The following is a 21,864-nucleotide window of genomic DNA, read 5'->3' as shown; positions in this document are numbered from 1 at the left end:
ACAGAAACACATGAAAATGCATATTCTGTGTGTGCCTTCACTCTGCTAGCAGAACCGAGCATTAGGTGTGAGTCTGGATCGAATATGATGAAAAGTGACTAGTTTGGGCCCAATAACAATGAAATTGATAGAAACACATGAAAATGCATATACTGTGTGTGCCTTCACTCTGCTAGCAGAACCAAGCATTAGGTGTGAGTCTGGATTGAATATGATGAAAAGTGACTTGTTTCTGTCCAATAACACTGAAATTGACAGAAACACATGAAAATCCATGTACGGTGTGTGCCGTGACTCTGCTACTACAACAGAGCGTTTTGGACGAGTCTGCATCGATTCTGATGAAAAGTGACTAGTTTGGGCCCGATAACACTGAAATTGACAGAAACACATGAAAATGCATATTCTGTGTGTGCCTTCACTCCGCTAGCAGAACCGAGCATTAGGTGTGAGTCTGGATCGAATATGATGAAAAGTGACTACTTTGGGCCCAATAACACTGAAATTGATAGAAACACATGAAAATGCATATACTGTGTGTGCCTTCACTCTGCTAGCAGATCCAAGCATTAGGTGTGAGTCTGGATCGAATATGACGAAAAGTGACTAGTTTCTCTCCGATAACACTGAAATTGATAGAAACACATGAAAATGCATATTCTCTGTGTGTCTTCACTCTGCTAGCAGAACCAAGCATTAGGTGTGAGTCTGGATCGAATATGATGAAAAGTGACTAGTTTCTCTCCAATAACACTGAAATTGACAGAAACACATGAAAATCCATGTACGGTGTGTGCCGTGACTCTGCTACTACAACAAAGCGTTTTGGACGAGTCTGTATCGATTCTGATGAAAAGTGACTAGTTTGGGCCCGATAACACTGAAATTGATAGAAACACATGAAAATGCATATACTGTGTGTGCCTTCACTCTGCTAGCAGATCCAAGCATTAGGTGTGAGTCTGGATCGAATATGACGAAAAGTGACTAGTTTCTCTCCGATAACACTGAAATTGATAGAAACACATGAAAATGCATATTCTCTGTGTGTCTTCACTCTGCTAGCAGAACCAAGCATTAGGTGTGAGTCTGGATCGAATATGATGAAAAGTGACTAGTTTCTCTCCAATAACACTGAAATTGACAGAAACACATGAAAATCCATGTACGGTGTGTGCCGTGACTCTGCTACTACAACAAAGCGTTTTGGACGAGTCTGTATCGATTCTGATGAAAAGTGACTAGTTTGGGCCCGATAACACTGAAATTGATAGAAACACATGAAAATGCATATTCTCTGTGTGTCTTCACTCTACTAGCAGAACCAAGCATTAGGTGTGAGTCTGGATCGAATATGATGAAAAGTGACTAGTTTCTGTCCGATACCACTGAAATTGATAGAAACACATGAAAATGCATATTCTCTGTGTGTCTTCACTCTGCTAGCAGAACCAAGCATTAGGTGTGAGTCTGGATCGAATATGATGAAAAGTGATTAGTTTGGGCCCAATAACACTGAAATTGACAGAAACACATGAAAATGCATGTACGGTGTGTGCCGTGACTCTGCCAGTGCAGCAGAGCGTTTTGGGTGAGTCTGCATCGATTCTGATGAAAAGTGACTGGTTTGTGTCCGATAACACTGAAATTCATAGAAACACATGAAAATGCATATACTGTGTGTACCTTCACTGTGCTAGCAGAACCAAGCTTTAGGTGTGAGTCTGCATCGATTCTGATGAAAAGTGACTAGTTTGGGCCCAATAACACTGAAATTGACAGAAACACATGAAAATGCATATTCTCTGTGTGTCTTCACTCTGCTAGCAGTACCAAGCATTAGGTGTGAGTCTGGATCGAATATGATGAAAAGTGACTAGTTTGTGTCCGATAACACTGAAATTGATAGAAACACATGAAAATGCATATTCTCTGTGTGTCTTCACTCTGCTAGCAGAACCAAGCATTAGGTGTGAGTCTGGATCGAATATGATGAAAAGTAACTAGTTTGGGCCCACTAACACTGAAATTGATAGAAACACATGAAAATGCATATACTGTGTGTGCCTTCACTCTGCTAGCAGAACCAAGCATTAGGTGTGAGTCTGGATCGAATATGATGAAAAGTGACTAGTTTCTCTCCGATAACACTGAAATTGATAGAAACACATGAAATGCATATTCTCTGTGTGTCTTCACTCTGCTAGCAGAACCGAGCATTAGGTGTGAGTCTGGATCGAATATGATGAAAAGTGACTAGTTTGTGTGCGATACCACTGAAATTGATAGAAACACATGAAAATGCATATTCTCTGTGTGCAGAACCAAGCATTAGGTGTGAGTCTTGATCGAATATGATGAAAAGTGACTAGTTTGGGCCCACTAACACTGAAATTGACAGAAACACATGAAAATGCATGTACGGTGTGTGCCGTGACTCTGCTACTACAACAGAGCGTTTTGGACGAGTCTGCATCGATTCTGATGAAAAGTGACTAGTTAGAGTGGAATAACACTGAAATTGATAGAAAGACATGAAAATGCATGTACGGTGTGTGCCGTGACTCTGCCAGTGCAGCAGAGCGTTTTGGGTGAGTCTGCATCGATTCTGATGAAAAGTGACTGGTTTGTGTCCGATAACACTGAAATTCATAGAAACACATGAAAATGCATATTCTCTGTGTGCCTTCACTCTGCTAGCAGAACCAAGCATTAGGTGTGAGTCTGGATCGAATATGATGAAAAGTGACAAGTTTGGGCCCAATAACACTGAAAGTGATAAAAACACATGAAAATGCATGTACGGTGTGTGCCTTCACTCTGCTCGCAGAACCAAGCATTAGGTGTGAGTCTGGATCGAATATTATGAAAAGTAACAAGTTTGGGCCCAATAACACTGCAATTGATAGAAACACATGAAAATGCATATTCTGTGACTGTCGCGTCTCTGCTACTACAACAGAGCGTTTTGGACGATTCTGCATCGATTCTGATGAAAATTGACTAGTTAGAGTGGAATAACACTGAAATTGATAGAAAGACATGAAAATGCATATTCTGTGTGTGCCTTCACTCTGCTAGCAAACCAAGCATTAGGTGTGAGTCTGGATCTAATATGATGAAAAGTGACAAGTTTGGGCCCAATAACACTGAAATTGGTAGAAATACATGAAAATGCATGTACGGTGTGTGCCTTCACTCTGCTAGCAGAATCAAGCATTAGGTGTGAGTCTGGATCGAATATGATGAAACGTGACAAGTTTGGGCCCAACAACACTGAAATTGATAGAAACACATGAAAATGCATATTCTGTGACTGTCGCGTCTCTGCTACTACAACAGAGCGTTTTGATTCTGCATCGATTCTGATGAAAAGTGACTAGTTAGAATGGAATAACACTGAAATTGATAGAAACACATGAAAATGCATATTCTCTGTGTGTCTTCACTCTGCTAGCAGAACCAAGCATTAGGTGTGAGTCTTGATCGAATATGATGAAAAGTAACTAGTTTGGGCCCACTAACACTGAAATTGATAGAAACACATGAAAATGCATATTCTCTGTGTGTCTTCACTCTGCTAGCAGAACCGAGCATTAGGTGTGAGTCTGGATCGAATATGATGAAAAGTGACTAGTTTCTGTCCGATAACACTTAAATTGATAGAAACACATGAAAATGCATATACTGTGTGTGCCTTCACTCTGCTAGCAGAACCGAGCATCAGGTGTGAGTCTGGATCGAATATGATGAAAAGTGACTAGTTTCTGTCCGATACCACTGAAATTGATAGAAACACATGAAAATGCATATTCTCTGTGTGTCTTCACTCTGCTAGCAGAACCAAGCATTAGGTGAGAGTCTGGATCGAATATGATGAAAAGTGACTAGTTTGGGCCCAATAACACTGAAATTGACAGAAACACATGAAAATGCATGTACGGTGTGTGCCGTGACTCTGCCAGTGCAGCAGAGCGTTTTGGGTGAGTCTGCATCGATTCTGATGAAAAGTGACTGGTTTGTGTCCGATAACACTGAAATTGATAGAAACACATGAAAATGCATATTCTCTGTGTGTCTTCACTCTGCTAGCAGAACCAAGCATTAGGTGTGAGTCTGGATCGAATATGATGAAAAGTGACTAGTTTGTGTCCGATAACACTGAAATTGATAGAAACACATGAAAATGCATATTCTCTGTGTGTCTTCACTCTGCTAGCAGAACCAAGCATTAGGTGTGAGTCTGGATTGAATATGATGAAAAGTGACTAGTTTCTGTCCAATAACACCGAAATTGACAGAAACACATGAAAATCCATGTACGGTGTGTGCCGTGACTCTGCTACTACAACAGAGCGTTTTGGACGAGTCTGCATCGATTCTGATGAAAAGTGACTAGTTTGGGCCCGATAACACTGAAATTGACAGAAACACATGAAAATGCATATTCTGTGTGTGCCTTCACTCCGCTAGCAGAACCGAGCATTAGGTGTGAGTCTGGATCGAATATGATGAAAAGTGACTACTTTGGGCCCAATAACACTGAAATTGATAGAAACACATGAAAATGCATATACTGTGTGTGCCTTCACTCTGCTAGCAGATCCAAGCATTAGGTGTGAGTCTGGATTGAATATGATGAAAAGTGACTAGTTTCTGTCCGATAACACTGAAATTGATAGAAACACATGAAAATGCATATTCTCTGTGTGTCTTCACTCTGCTAGCAGAACCAAGCATTAGGTGTGAGTCTGGATCGAATATGATGAAAAGTGACTAGTTTGTGTCCGATAACACTGAAATTGATAGAAACACATGAAAATGCATATTCTCTGTGTGTCTTCACTGTGCTAGCAGAACGAAGCTTTAGGTGTGAGTCTGCATCGATTCTGATGAAAAGTGACTAGTTTGGGCCCAATAACACTGAAATTGACAGAAACACATGAAAATGCATATTCTCTGTGTGTCTTCACTCTGCTAGCAGAACCAAGAATTAGGTGTGAGTCTGGATCGAATATGATGAAAAGTAACTAGTTTGGGCCCACTAACACTGAAATTGATAGAAACACATGAAAATGCATATACTGTGTGTGCCTTCACTCTGCTAGCAGAACCAAGCATTAGGTGTGAGTCTGGATCGAATATGATGAAAAGTGACTGGTTTGTGTCCGATAACACTGAAATTGATAGAAACACATGAAAATGCATATACTGTGTGTGCCTTCACTCTGCTAGCAGAACCGAGCATTAGGTGTGAGTCTGGATCGAATATGATGAAAAGTGACTAGTTTGTGTCCGATAACACTGAAATTGATAGAAACACATGAAAATGCATATTCTCTGTGTGTCTTCACTCTGCTTGCAGAACCAAGCATTAGGTGTGAGTCTGGATCGAATATGATGAAAAGTGACTAGTTTGTGTCCGATAACACTGAAATTGATAGAAACACATGAAAATGCATATTCTCTGTGTGTCTTCACTCTGCTAGCAGAACCGAGCATTAGGTGTGAGTCTGGATCGAATATGATGAAAAGTGACTAGTTTGTGTCCGATACCACTGAAATCGATAGAAACACATGAAAATGCATATTCTCTGTGTGCAGAACCAAGCATTAGGTGTGAGTCTTGATCGAATATGATGAAAAGTGACTAGTTTGGGCCCACTAACACTGAAATTGACAGAAACACATGAAAATGCATGTACGGTGTGTGCCGTGACTCTGCTACTACAACAGAGCGTTTTGGACGAGTCTGCATCGATTCTGATGAAAAGTGACTAGTTTGGGCCCGATAACACTGAAATTGACAGAAACACATGAAAATGCATATTCTGTGTGTGTCTTCACTCTGCTAGCAGAACCAAGCATTAGGTGTGAGTCTGGATCGAATATGATGAAAAGTGACTAGTTTCTGTCCGATACCACTGAAATTGATAGAAACACATGAAAATGCATGTACGGTGTGTGCCGTGACTCTGCCAGTGCAGCAGAGCGTTTTGGGTGAGTCTGCATCGATTCTGATGAAAAGTGACTGGTTTGTGTCCGATAACAATGAAATTCATAGAAACACATGAAAATGCATATACTGTGTGTACCTTCACTGTGCTAGCAGAACCAAGCTTTAGGTGTGAGTCTGCATCGATTCTGATGAAAAGTGACTAGTTTGAGCCCAATAACACTGAAATTGACAGAAACACATGAAAATGCATATTCTCTGTGTGTATTCACTCTGCTAGCAGTACCAAGCATTAGGTGTGAGTCTGGATCGAATATGATGAAAAGTAACTAGTTTGGGCCCACTAACACTGAAATTGATAGAAACACATGAAAATGCATATACTGTGTGTGCCTTCACTCTGCTAGCAGAACCAAGCATTAGGTGTGAGTCTGGATCGAATATGATGAAAAGTGACTGGTTTGTGTCCGATAACACTGAAATTGATAGAAACACATGAAAATGCATATTCTCTGTGTGTCTTCACTCTGCTAGCAGAACCGAGCATTAGGTGTGAGTCTGGATCGAATATGATGAAAAGTGACTAGTTTGTGTCCGATACCACTGAAATTGATAGAAACACATGAAAATGCATATTCTCTGTGTGCAGAACCAAGCATTAGGTGTGAGTCTGGATCGAATATGATGAAAAGTGACTAGTTTGGGCCCACTAACACTGAAATTGATAGAAACACATGAAAATGCATGTACGGTGTGTGCCGTGACTCTGCCAGTACAGCAGAGCGTTTTGGGTGAATCTGGATCGATTCTGATGAAAAGTGACTAGTTTGGGCCCAATAACACTGAAATTGACAGAAACACATGAAAATGCATATTCTGTGTGTGCCTTCACTCTGCTAGCAGAACCGAGCATTAGGTGTGAGTCTGGATCGAATATGATGAAAAGTGACTAGTTTGGGCCCAATAACAATGAAATTGATAGAAACACATGAAAATGCATATACTATGTGTGCCTTCGCTCTGCTAGCAGAACCAAGCATTAGGTGTGAGTCTGGATTGAATATGATGAAAAGTGACTAGTTTGTGTCCAATAACACTGAAATTGACAGAAACACATGAAAATCCATGTACGGTGTGTGCCGTGACTCTGCTACTACAACAGAGCGTTTTGGACGAGTCTGCATCGATTCTGATGAAAAGTGACTAGTTTGGGCCCGATAACACTGAAATTGACAGAAACACATGAAAATGCATATTCTGTGTGGGCCTTCACTCTGCTACCAGAACCAAGCATTAGGTGTGAGTCTGGATCGAATATGATGAAAAGTGACAAGTTTGGGCCCAATAACACTGAAAGTGATAGAAACACATGAAAATGCATATTCTGTGACTGTCGCGTCTCTGCTACCACAACAGAGCGTTTTGGACGATCCTGCATCGATTCTGATGAAAAGTGACTAGTTAGAGTGGAATAACACTGAAATTGATATAAACACATGAAAATGCATATTCTGTGTGGGCCTTCACTCTGCTAGCAGAACCAAGCATTAGGTGTGAGTCTGGATCGAATATGATGAAAAGTGACTACTTTGGGCCCAGTAACACTGAAATTGATAGAAACATATAAAATAGCATATGCTGTGTGTACCGTGACTCTGCTAGCAGAATCATGCATTCGATGTGAGTCTGGATGTAATATGATGAAAAGTGACAAGTTCGGGCCCGATAACACTGAAAGTGATATAAACGCATGAAAATGCATATTCTGTGACTGTCGCGTCTCTGCTACTACAACAGAGCGTTTTGGACAATTCTGCATCGATTCTGATGAAAAGTGACTAGTTAGAGTGGAATAACACTGAAATTGATATCAACACATGAAAATGCATATTCTGTGTGGGCCTTCACTCTGCTACCAGAACCAAGCATTAGGTGTGAGTCTGGATGTAATATGATGAAAAGTGACAAGTTCGGGCCCGATAACACTGAAAGTGATAGAAACACATGAAAATGCATATTCTGTGACTGTCGCGTCTCTGCTACTACAACAGAGCGTTTTGGACGATTCTGCATCGATTCTGATGAAAAGTGACTAGTTAGAGTGGAATAACACTGAAATTGATATAAACACATGAAAATGCATATACAGTGTGTGCCTTCACTCTGCTAGCAGAACCGAGCATTAGGTGTGAGTCTGGATCGAATATGATGAAAAGTTACTAGTTTGTGTCCGATAACACTGAAATTGATAGAAACACATGAAAATGCATATTCTCTGTCTGCAGAACCAAGCATTAGGTGTGAGTCTTGATCGAATATGATGAAAAGTGACTAGTTTGGGCCCACTAACACTGAAATTGACAGAAACACATGAAAATGCATGTATGGTGTGTGCCGTGACTCTGCCAGTACAGCAGAGCGTTTTGGGTGAGTCTGGATCGATTCTGATGAAAAGTGACTAGTTTGGGCCCAATAACACTGAAAGTGATAGAAACACATGAAAATGCATATTCTGTGAGTGTCGCGTCTCTGCTACTACAACAGAGCATTTTGGACGATTCTGCACTGATTCTGATGAAAAGTGACTAGTTAGAGTGGAATAACACTGAAATTGATATAAACACATGAAAATGCATATTCTGTGTGGGCCTTCACTCTGCTAGCAGAACCAAGCATTAGGTGTGAGTCTGGATCGAATATGATGAAAAGTGACAAGTTTGGGCCCAATAACACTGAAATTGGTAGAAACACATAAAATAGCATATGCTGTGTGTACCGTGACTCTGCTAGCAGAGTCATGCATTCGATGTGAGTCTGGATTTAATATGATGAAAAGTGACAAGTTCGCGCCCGATTACACTGAAAGTGATAGAAACACATGAAAATGCATATTCTGTGACTGTCGCGTCTCTGCTACTACAACAGAGCGTTTTGGACAATTCTGCATCGATTCTGATAAAAAGTGACTAGTTAGAGTGGAATAACACTGAAATTGATATCAACACATGAAAATGCATATTCTGTGTGGGCCTTCACTCTGCTACCAGAACCAAGCATTAGGTGTGAGTCTGGATGTAATATGATGAAAAGTGACAAGTTCGGGCCCGATAACACTGAAAGTGATAGAAACACATGAAAATGCATATTCTGTGACTGTCGCGTCTCTGCTACTACAACAGAGCGTTTTGGGACGATTCTGCATCGATTCTGATGAAAAGTGACTAGTTAGAGTGGAATAACACTGAAATTGATATAAACACATAAAAATGCATATACTGTGTGTGCCTTCACTCTGCTAGCAGAACCGAGCATTAGGTGTGAGTCTGGATCGAATATAATGAAAAGTTACTAGTTTGTGTCCGATAACACTGAAATTAATAGAAACACATGAAAATGCATATTCTCTGTGTGCAGAACCAAGCATTAGGTGTGAGTCTTGATCGAATATGATGAAAAGTGACTAGTTTGGGCCCACTAACACTGAAATTGACAGAAACACATGAAAATGCATGTACGGTGTGTGCCGTGACTCTGCCAGTACAGCAGAGCGTTTTGGGTGAGTCTGGATCGATTCTGATGAAAAGTGACTAGTTTGGGCCCAATAACACTGAAATTGACAGAAACACATGAAAATGCATATTCTGTGTGTGCCTTCACTCTGCTAGCAGAACCGAGCATTAGGTGTGAGTCTGGATCGAATATGATGAAAAGTGACTAGTTTGGGCCCAATAACAATGAAATTGATAGAAACACATGAAAATGCATATACTGTGTGTGCCTTCACTCTGCTAGCAGAACCAAGCATTAGGTGTGAGTCTGGATTGAATATGATGAAAAGTGACTTGTTTCTGTCCAATAACACTGAAATTGACAGAAACACATGAAAATCCATGTACGGTGTGTGCCGTGACTCTGCTACTACAACAGAGCGTTTTGGACGAGTCTGCATCGATTCTGATGAAAAGTGACTAGTTTGGGCCCGATAACACTGAAATTGACAGAAACACATGAAAATGCATATTCTGTGTGTGCCTTCACTCCGCTAGCAGAACCGAGCATTAGGTGTGAGTCTGGATCGAATATGATGAAAAGTGACTACTTTGGGCCCAATAACACTGAAATTGATAGAAACACATGAAAATGCATATACTGTGTGTGCCTTCACTCTGCTAGCAGATCCAAGCATTAGGTGTGAGTCTGGATCGAATATGACGAAAAGTGACTAGTTTCTCTCCGATAACACTGAAATTGATAGAAACACATGAAAATGCATATTCTCTGTGTGTCTTCACTCTGCTAGCAGAACCAAGCATTAGGTGTGAGTCTGGATCGAATATGATGAAAAGTGACTAGTTTCTCTCCAATAACACTGAAATTGACAGAAACACATGAAAATCCATGTACGGTGTGTGCCGTGACTCTGCTACTACAACAAAGCGTTTTGGACGAGTCTGTATCGATTCTGATGAAAAGTGACTAGTTTGGGCCCGATAACACTGAAATTGATAGAAACACATGAAAATGCATATACTGTGTGTGCCTTCACTCTGCTAGCAGATCCAAGCATTAGGTGTGAGTCTGGATCGAATATGACGAAAAGTGACTAGTTTCTCTCCGATAACACTGAAATTGATAGAAACACATGAAAATGCATATTCTCTGTGTGTCTTCACTCTGCTAGCAGAACCAAGCATTAGGTGTGAGTCTGGATCGAATATGATGAAAAGTGACTAGTTTCTCTCCAATAACACTGAAATTGACAGAAACACATGAAAATCCATGTACGGTGTGTGCCGTGACTCTGCTACTACAACAAAGCGTTTTGGACGAGTCTGTATCGATTCTGATGAAAAGTGACTAGTTTGGGCCCGATAACACTGAAATTGATAGAAACACATGAAAATGCATATTCTCTGTGTGTCTTCACTCTACTAGCAGAACCAAGCATTAGGTGTGAGTCTGGATCGAATATGATGAAAAGTGACTAGTTTCTGTCCGATACCACTGAAATTGATAGAAACACATGAAAATGCATATTCTCTGTGTGTCTTCACTCTGCTAGCAGAACCAAGCATTAGGTGTGAGTCTGGATCGAATATGATGAAAAGTGATTAGTTTGGGCCCAATAACACTGAAATTGACAGAAACACATGAAAATGCATGTACGGTGTGTGCCGTGACTCTGCCAGTGCAGCAGAGCGTTTTGGGTGAGTCTGCATCGATTCTGATGAAAAGTGACTGGTTTGTGTCCGATAACACTGAAATTCATAGAAACACATGAAAATGCATATACTGTGTGTACCTTCACTGTGCTAGCAGAACCAAGCTTTAGGTGTGAGTCTGCATCGATTCTGATGAAAAGTGACTAGTTTGGGCCCAATAACACTGAAATTGACAGAAACACATGAAAATGCATATTCTGTGAGTGTCGCGTCTCTGCTACTACAACAGAGCATTTTGGACGATTCTGCACTGATTCTGATGAAAAGTGACTAGTTAGAGTGGAATAACACTGAAATTGATATAAACACATGAAAATGCATATTCTGTGTGGGCCTTCACTCTGCTAGCAGAACCAAGCATTAGGTGTGAGTCTGGATCGAATATGATGAAAAGTGACAAGTTTGGGCCCAATAACACTGAAATTGGTAGAAACACATAAAATAGCATATGCTGTGTGTACCGTGACTCTGCTAGCAGAGTCATGCATTCGATGTGAGTCTGGATTTAATATGATGAAAAGTGACAAGTTCGCGCCCGATTACACTGAAAGTGATAGAAACACATGAAAATGCATATTCTGTGACTGTCGCGTCTCTGCTACTACAACAGAGCGTTTTGGACAATTCTGCATCGATTCTGATAAAAAGTGACTAGTTAGAGTGGAATAACACTGAAATTGATATCAACACATGAAAATGCATATTCTGTGTGGGCCTTCACTCTGCTACCAGAACCAAGCATTAGGTGTGAGTCTGGATGTAATATGATGAAAAGTGACAAGTTCGGGCCCGATAACACTGAAAGTGATAGAAACACATGAAAATGCATATTCTGTGACTGTCGCGTCTCTGCTACTACAACAGAGCGTTTTGGGACGATTCTGCATCGATTCTGATGAAAAGTGACTAGTTAGAGTGGAATAACACTGAAATTGATATAAACACATAAAAATGCATATACTGTGTGTGCCTTCACTCTGCTAGCAGAACCGAGCATTAGGTGTGAGTCTGGATCGAATATAATGAAAAGTTACTAGTTTGTGTCCGATAACACTGAAATTGATAGAAACACATGAAAATGCATATTCTCTGTGTGCAGAACCAAGCATTAGGTGTGAGTCTTGATCGAATATGATGAAAAGTGACTAGTTTGGGCCCACTAACACTGAAATTGACAGAAACACATGAAAATGCATGTACGGTGTGTGCCGTGACTCTGCCAGTACAGCAGAGCGTTTTGGGTGAGTCTGGATCGATTCTGATGAAAAGTGACTAGTTTGGGCCCAATAACACTGAAATTGACAGAAACACATGAAAATGCATATTCTGTGTGTGCCTTCACTCTGCTAGCAGAACCGAGCATTAGGTGTGAGTCTGGATCGAATATGATGAAAAGTGACTAGTTTGGGCCCAATAACAATGAAATTGATAGAAACACATGAAAATGCATATACTGTGTGTGCCTTCACTCTGCTAGCAGAACCAAGCATTAGGTGTGAGTCTGGATTGAATATGATGAAAAGTGACTTGTTTCTGTCCAATAACACTGAAATTGATAGAAACACATGAAAATGCATATTCTCTGTGTGTCTTCACTCTGCTAGCAGAACCAAGCATTAGGTGTGAGTCTGGATCGAATATGATGAAAAGTGATTAGTTTGGGCCCAATAACACTGAAATTGACAGAAACACATGAAAATGCATGTACGGTGTGTGCCGTGACTCTGCCAGTGCAGCAGAGCGTTTTGGGTGAGTCTGCATCGATTCTGATGAAAAGTGACTGGTTTGTGTCCGATAACACTGAAATTCATAGAAACACATGAAAATGCATATACTGTGTGTACCTTCACTGTGCTAGCAGAACCAAGCTTTAGGTGTGAGTCTGCATCGATTCTGATGAAAAGTGACTAGTTTGGGCCCAATAACACTGAAATTGACAGAAACACATGAAAATGCATATTCTCTGTGTGTCTTCACTCTGCTAGCAGTACCAAGCATTAGGTGTGAGTCTGGATCGAATATGATGAAAAGTGACTAGTTTGTGTCCGATAACACTGAAATTGATAGAAACACATGAAAATGCATATTCTCTGTGTGTCTTCACTCTGCTAGCAGAACCAAGCATTAGGTGTGAGTCTGGATCGAATATGATGAAAAGTAACTAGTTTGGGCCCACTAACACTGAAATTGATAGAAACACATGAAAATGCATATACTGTGTGTGCCTTCACTCTGCTAGCAGAACCAAGCATTAGGTGTGAGTCTGGATCGAATATGATGAAAAGTGACTAGTTTGTGTCCGATAACACTGAAATTGATAGAAACACATGAAATGCATATTCTCTGTGTGTCTTCACTCTGCTAGCAGAACCGAGCATTAGGTGTGAGTCTGGATCGAATATGATGAAAAGTGACTAGTTTGTGTGCGATACCACTGAAATTGATAGAAACACATGAAAATGCATATTCTCTGTGTGCAGAACCAAGCATTAGGTGTGAGTCTTGATCGAATATGATGAAAAGTGACTAGTTTGGGCCCACTAACACTGAAATTGACAGAAACACATGAAAATGCATGTACGGTGTGTGCCGTGACTCTGCTACTACAACAGAGCGTTTTGGACGAGTCTGCATCGATTCTGATGAAAAGTGACTAGTTTGGGCCCGATAACACTGAAATTGATAGAAACACATGAAAATGCATATTCTGTGACTGTCGCGTCTCTGCTACTACAACAGAGCGTTTTGGACGATTCTGCATCGATTCTGATGAAAATTGACTAGTTAGAGTGGAATAACACTGAAATTGATAGAAAGACATGAAAATGCATGTACGGTGTGTGCCGTGACTCTGCCAGTGCAGCAGAGCGTTTTGGGTGAGTCTGCATCGATTCTGATGAAAAGTGACTGGTTTGTGTTCGATAACACTGAAATTCATAGAAACACATGAAAATGCATATTCTCTGTGTGTCTTCACTCTGCTAGCAGAACCAAGCATTAGGTGTGAGTCTGGATCGAATATGATGAAAAGTGACTAGTTTGTGTCCGATAACACTGAAATTGATAGAAACACATGAAAATGCATATTCTCTGTGTGCCTTCACTCTGCTAGCAGAACCAAGCATTAGGTGTGAGTCTGGATCGAATATGATGAAAAGTGACAAGTTTGGGCCCAATAACACTGAAAGTGATAAAAACACATGAAAATGCATGTACGGTGTGTGCCTTCACTCTGCTCGCAGAACCAAGCATTAGGTGTGAGTCTGGATCGAATATTATGAAAAGTAACAAGTTTGGGCCCAATAACACTGCAATTGATAGAAACACATGAAAATGCATATTCTGTGACTGTCGCGTCTCTGCTACTACAACAGAGCGTTTTGGACGATTCTGCATCGATTCTGATGAAAATTGACTAGTTAGAGTGGAATAACACTGAAATTGATAGAAAGACATGAAAATGCATATTCTGTGTGTGCCTTCACTCTGCTAGCAAACCAAGCATTAGGTGTGAGTCTGGATCTAATATGATGAAAAGTGACAAGTTTAGGCCCAATAACACTGAAATTGATAGAAATACATGAAAATGCATGTACGGTGTGTGCCTTCACTCTGCTAGCAGAATCAAGCATTAGGTGTGAGTCTGGATCGAATATGATGAAACGTGACAAGTTTGGGCCCAACAACACTGAAATTGATAGAAACACATGAAAATGCATATTCTGTGACTGTCGCGTCTCTGCTACTACAACAGAGCGTTTTGATTCTGCATCGATTCTGATGAAAAGTGACTAGTTAGAATGGAATAACACTGAAATTGATAGAAACACATGAAAATGCATATTCTCTGTGTGTCTTCACTCTGCTAGCAGAACCAAGCATTAGGTGTGAGTCTTGATCGAATATGATGAAAAGTAACTAGTTTGGGCCCACTAACACTGAAATTGATAGAAACACATGAAAATGCATATTCTCTGTGTGTCTTCACTCTGCTAGCAGAACCGAGCATTAGGTGTGAGTCTGGATCGAATATGATGAAAAGTGACTAGTTTCTGTCCGATAACACTTAAATTGATAGAAACACATGAAAATGCATATACTGTGTGTGCCTTCACTCTGCTAGCAGAACCGAGCATCAGGTGTGAGTCTGGATCGAATATGATGAAAAGTGACTAGTTTCTGTCCGATACCACTGAAATTGATAGAAACACATGAAAATGCATATTCTCTGTGTGTCTTCACTCTGCTAGCAGAACCAAGCATTAGGTGAGAGTCTGGATCGAATATGATGAAAAGTGACTAGTTTGGGCCCAATAACACTGAAATTGACAGAAACACATGAAAATGCATGTACGGTGTGTGCCGTGACTCTGCCAGTGCAGCAGAGCGTTTTGGGTGAGTCTGCATCGATTCTGATGAAAAGTGACTGGTTTGTGTCCGATAACACTGAAATTGATAGAAACACATGAAAATGCATATTCTCTGTGTGTCTTCACTCTGCTAGCAGAACCAAGCATTAGGTGTGAGTCTGGATCGAATATGATGAAAAGTGACTAGTTTGTGTCCGATAACACTGAAATTGATAGAAACACATGAAAATGCATATTCTCTGTGTGTCTTCACTCTGCTAGCAGAACCAAGCATTAGGTGTGAGTCTGGATTGAATATGATGAAAAGTGATTAGTTTCTGTCCAATAACACCGAAATTGACAGAAACACATGAAAATCCATGTACGGTGTGTGCCGTGACTCTGCTACTACAACAGAGCGTTTTGGACGAGTCTGCATCGATTCTGATGAAAAGTGACTAGTTTGGGCCCGATAACACTGAAATTGACAGAAACACATGAAAATGCATATTCTGTGTGTGCCTTCACTCTGCTAGCAGAACCGAGCATTAGGTGTGAGTCTGGATCGAATATGATGAAAAGTGACTAGTTTGTGTCCGATAACACTGAAATTGATAGAAACACATGAAAATGCATATTCTCTGTGTGTCTTCACTGTGCTAGCAGAACGAAGCTTTAGGTGTGAGTCTGCATCGATTCTGATGAAAAGTGACTTGTTTGGGCCCAATAACACTGAAATTGACAGAAACACATGAAAATGCATATTCTCTGTGTGTCTTCACTCTGCTAGCAGAACCAAGAATTAGGTGTGAGTCTGGATCGAATATGATGAAAAGTAACTAGTTTGGGCCCACTAACACTGAAATTGATAGAAACACATGAAAATGCATATACTGTGTGTGCCTTCACTCTGCTAGCAGAACCAAGCATTAGGTGTGAGTCTGGATCGAATATGATGAAAAGTGACTGGTTTGTGTCCGATAACACTGAAATTGATAGAAACACATGAAAATGCATATACTGTGTGTGCCTTCACTCTGCTAGCAGAACCGAGCATTAGGTGTGAGTCTGGATCGAATATGATGAAAAGTGACTAGTTTGTGTCCGATAACACTGAAATTGATAGAAACACATGAAAATGCATATTCTCTGTGTGTCTTCACTCTGCTTGCAGAACCAAGCATTAGGTGTGAGTCTGGATCGAATATGATGAAAAGTGACTAGTTTGTGTCCGATAACACTGAAATTGATAGAAACACATGAAAATGCATATTCTCTGTGTGTCTTCACTCTGCTAGCAGAACCGAGCATTAGGTGTGAGTCTGGATCGAATATGATGAAAAGTGACTAGTTTGTGTCCGATACCACTGAAATCGATAGAAACACATGAAAATGCATATTCTCTGTGTGCAGAACCAAGCATTAGGTGTGAGTCTTGATCGAATATGATGAAAAGTGACTAGTTTGGGCCCACTAACACTGAAATTGACAGAAACACATGAAAATGCATGTACGGTGTGTGCCGTGACTCTGCTACTACAACAGAGCGTTTTGGACGAGTCTGCATCGATTCTGATGAAAAGTGACTAGTTTGGGCCCGATAACACTGAAATTGACAGAAACACATGAAAATGCATATTCTGTGTCTGTCTTCACTCTGCTAGCAGAACCAAGCATTAGGTGTGAGTCTGGATCGAATATGATGAAAAGTGACTAGTTTCTGTCCGATACCACTGAAATTGACAGAAACACATGAAAATGCATGTACGGTGTGTGCCGTGACTCTGCCAGTGCAGCAGAGCGTTTTGGGTGAGTCTGCATCGATTCTGATGAAAAGTGACTGGTTTGTGTCCGATAACAATGAAATTCATAGAAACACATGAAAATGCATATACTGTGTGTACCTTCACTGTGCTAGCAGAACCAAGCTTTAGGTGTGAGTCTGCATCGATTCTGATGAAAAGTGACTAGTTTGAGCCCAATAACACTGAAATTGACAGAAACACATGAAAATGCATATTCTCTGTGTGTATTCACTCTGCTAGCAGTACCAAGCATTAGGTGTGAGTCTGGATCGAATATGATGAAAAGTAACTAGTTTGGGCCCACTAACACTGAAATTGATAGAAACACATGAAAATGCATATACTGTGTGTGCCTTCACTCTGCTAGCAGAACCAAGCATTAGGTGTGAGTCTGGATCGAATATGATGAAAAGTGACTGGTTTGTGTCCGATAACACTGAAATTGATAGAAACACATGAAAATGCATATTCTCTGTGTGTCTTCACTCTGCTAGCAGAACCGAGCATTAGGTGTGAGTCTGGATCGAATATGATGAAAAGTGACTAGTTTGTGTCCGATACCACTGAAATTGATAGAAACACATGAAAATGCATATTCTCTGTGTGCAGAACCAAGCATTAGGTGTGAGTCTTCATCGAATATGATGAAAAGTGACTAGTTTGGGCCCACTAACACTGAAATTGACAGAAACACATGAAAATGCATGTACGGTGTGTGCCGTGACTCTGCCAGTACAGCAGAGCGTTTTGGGTGAATCTGGATCGATTCTGATGAAAAGTGACTAGTTTGGGCCCAATAACACTGAAATTGACAGAAACACATGAAAATGCATATTCTGTGTGTGCCTTCACTCTGCTAGCAGAACCGAGCATTAGGTGTGAGTCTGGATCGAATATGATGAAAAGTGACTAGTTTGGGCCCAATAACAATGAAATTGATAGAAACACATGAAAATGCATATACTATGTGTGCCTTCACTCTGCTAGCAGAACCAAGCATTAGGTGTGAGTCTGGATTGAATATGATGAAAAGTGACTAGTTTGTGTCCAATAACACTGAAATTGACAGAAACACATGAAAATCCATGTACGGTGTGTGCCGTGACTCTGCTACTACAACAGAGCGTTTTGGACGAGTCTGCATCGATTCTGATGAAAAGTGACTAGTTTGGGCCCGATAACACTGAAATTGACAGAAACACATGAAAATGCATATTCTCTGTGTGTCTTCACTCTGCTAGCAGTACCAAGCATTAGGTGTGAGTCTGGATCGAATATGATGAAAAGTGACTAGTTTGTGTCCGATAACACTGAAATTGATAGAAACACATGAAAATCCATATTCTCTGTGTGTCTTCACTCTGCTAGCAGAACCGAGCATTAGGTGTGAGTCTGGATCGAATATGATGAAAAGTAACTAATTTGGGCCCACTAACACTGAAATTGATAGAAACACATGAAAATGCATATACTGTGTGTGCCTTCACTCTGCTAGCAGAACCAAGCATTAGGTGTGAGTCTGGATCGAATATGATGAAAAGTGACTGGTTTGTGTCCGATAACACTGAAATTGATAGAAACACATGAAAATGCATATACTGTGTGTGCCTTCACTCTGCTAGCAGAACCGAGCATTAGGTGTGAGTCTGGATCGAATATGATGAAAAGTGACTAGTTTGTGTCCGATAACACTGAAATTGATAGAAACACATGAAAATGCATATTCTCTGTGTGTCTTCACTCTGCTAGCAGAACCAAGCATTAGGTGTGAGTCTGGATCGAATATGATGAAAAGTGACTAGTTTGTGTCCGATAACACTGAAATTGATAGAAACACATGAAAATGCATATTCTCTGTGTGTCTTCACTCTGCTAGCAGAACCGAGCATTAGGTGTGAGTCTGGATCGAATATGATGAAAAGTGACTAGTTTGTGTCCGATACCACTGAAATTGATAGAAACACATGAAAATGCATATTCTCTGTGTGCAGAACCAAGCATTAGGTGTGAGTCTTGATCGAATATGATGAAAAGTGACTAGTTTGGGCCCACTAACACTGAAATTGACAGAAACACATGAAAATGCATGTACGGTGTGTGCCGTGACTCTGCCAGTACAGCAGATCGTTTTGGGTGAATCTGGATCGATTCTGATGAAAAGTGACTAGTTTGGGCCCAATAACACTGAAATTGACAGAAACACATGAAAATGCATATTCTGTGTGTGCCTTCACTCTGCTAGCAGAACCGAGCATTAGGTGTGAGTCTGGATCGAATATGATGAAAAGTGACTAGTTTGGGCCCAATAACAATGAAATTGATAGAAACACATGAAAATGCATATACTGTGTGTGCCTTCACTCTGCTAGCAGAACCAAGCATTAGGTGTGAGTCTGGATTGAATATGATGAAAAGTGACTAGTTTCTGTCCAATAACACTGAAATTGACAGAAACACATGAAAATCCATATACGGTGTGTGCCGTGACTCTGCTACTACAACAGAGCGTTTTGGACGAGTCTGCATCGATTCTGATGAAAAATGACTAGTTTGGGCCCGATAACACTGAAATTGATAGAAACACATGAAAATGCATATTCTCTGTGTGTCTTCACTCTGCTAGCAGAACCAAGCATTAGGTGTGAGTCTGGATCGAATATGATGAAAAGTAACTAGTTTGGGCCCACTAACACTGAAATTGATAGAAACACATGAAAATGCATATACTGTGTGTGCCTTCACTCTGCTAGCAGAACCGAGCATTAGGTGTGAGTCTGGATCGAATATGATGAAAAGTGACTAGTTTGTGTCCGATAACACTTAAATTGATAGAAACACATGAAAATGCATATACTGTGTGTGCCTTCACTCTGCTAGCAGAACCGAGCATTAGGTGTGAGTCTGCATCGAATATGATGAAAAGTGACTAGTTTGTGTCCGATAACACTGAAATTGATAGAAACACATGAAAATGCATATACTGTGTGTACCTTCACTCTGCTAGCAGAACCGAGCATTAGGTGTGAGTCTGGATCGAATATGATGAAAAGTGACTAGTTTGTGTCCGATAACACTGAAATTGATAGAAACACATGAAAATGCATATTCTCTGTGTGCCTTCACTCTGCTAGCAGAACCGAGCATTAGGTGTGAGTCTGGATCGAATATGATGAAAAGTGACTAGTTTGGGCCCAATAACACTGAAATTGATAGAAACACATGAAAATGCATATTCTCTGTGTGCAGAACCAAGCATTAGGTGTGAGTCTGGATCGAATATGATGAAAAGTGACTAGTTTGGGCCCAATAACACTGAAATTGACAGAAACACATGAAAATGCATGTACGGTGTGTGCCGTGACTCTGCCAGTATAGCAGAGCGTTTTGGGTGATTCTGGATCGATTCTGATGAAAAGTGACTAGTTTGGGCCCAATAACACTGAAATTGACAGAAACACATGAAAATGCATATTCTGTGTGTGCCTTCACTCTGCTAGCAGAACCAAGCATTAGGTGTGAGTCTGGATCGAATATGATGAAAAGTGACTAGTTTGGGCCCAATAACACTGAAATTGACAGAAACACATGAAAATGCATGTACGGTGTGTGCCGTGACTCTGCTAGTGCAGCAGAGTGTTTTGGGTGAGTCTGCATCGATTCTGATGAAAAGTGACTGGTTTGTGTCCGATAACACTGAAATTCATAGAAACACATGAAAATGCATATACTGTGTGTGCCTTCACTGTGCTAGCAGAACCAAGCTTTAGGTGTGAGTCTGCTTCGATTCTGATGAAAAGTGACTAGTTTCTGTCCGATAACACTGAAATTGATAGAAACACATGAAAATGCATATTCTCTGTGTGTCTTCACTCTGCTAGCAGAACCAAGCATTAGGTCTGAGTCTGGATCGAATATGATGAAAAGTGACTAGTTTGGGCCCAATAACACTGAAATTGACAGAAACACATGAAAATGCATATTCTCTGTGTGTCTTCACTCTGCTAGCAGAACCGAGCATTAGGTGTGAGTCTTGATCGAATATGATGAAAAGTGACTAGTTTGGGCCCAATAACACTGAAATTGACAGAAACACATGAAAATGCATGTACGGTGTGTGCCGTGACTCTGCCAGTACAGCAGAGCGTGTTGGGTGAGTCTGGATCGATTCTGATGAAAAGTGACTAGTTTGGGCCCAATAACACTGAAATTGACAGAAACACATGAAAATGCATATACTGTGTGTGCCTTCACTCTACTAGCAGAACCAAGCATTAGGTGTGAGTCTGGATTGAATATGATGAAAAGTGACTAGTTTCTGTCCAATAACACTGAAATTGACAGAAACACATGAAAATCCATGTACGGTGTGTGCCGTGACTCTACTACTACAACAGAGCTTTTTGGACGAGTCTGCATCGATTCTGATGAAAAGTGACTAGTTTCTGTCCGATACCACTGAAATTGATAGAAACACATGAAAATGCATATTCTCTGTGTGTCTTCACTCTGCTAGCAGAACCAAGCATTAGGTG

This window comes from Thunnus thynnus, chromosome 9 (genome assembly GCF_963924715.1).
Source record: "Thunnus thynnus chromosome 9, fThuThy2.1, whole genome shotgun sequence".
NCBI classification, from domain to species: Eukaryota; Metazoa; Chordata; class Actinopteri; order Scombriformes; family Scombridae; genus Thunnus; species Thunnus thynnus.
The sequence above is the reverse complement of the archived record's forward strand: the minus strand, read 5'-3'. Positions refer to the sequence as shown.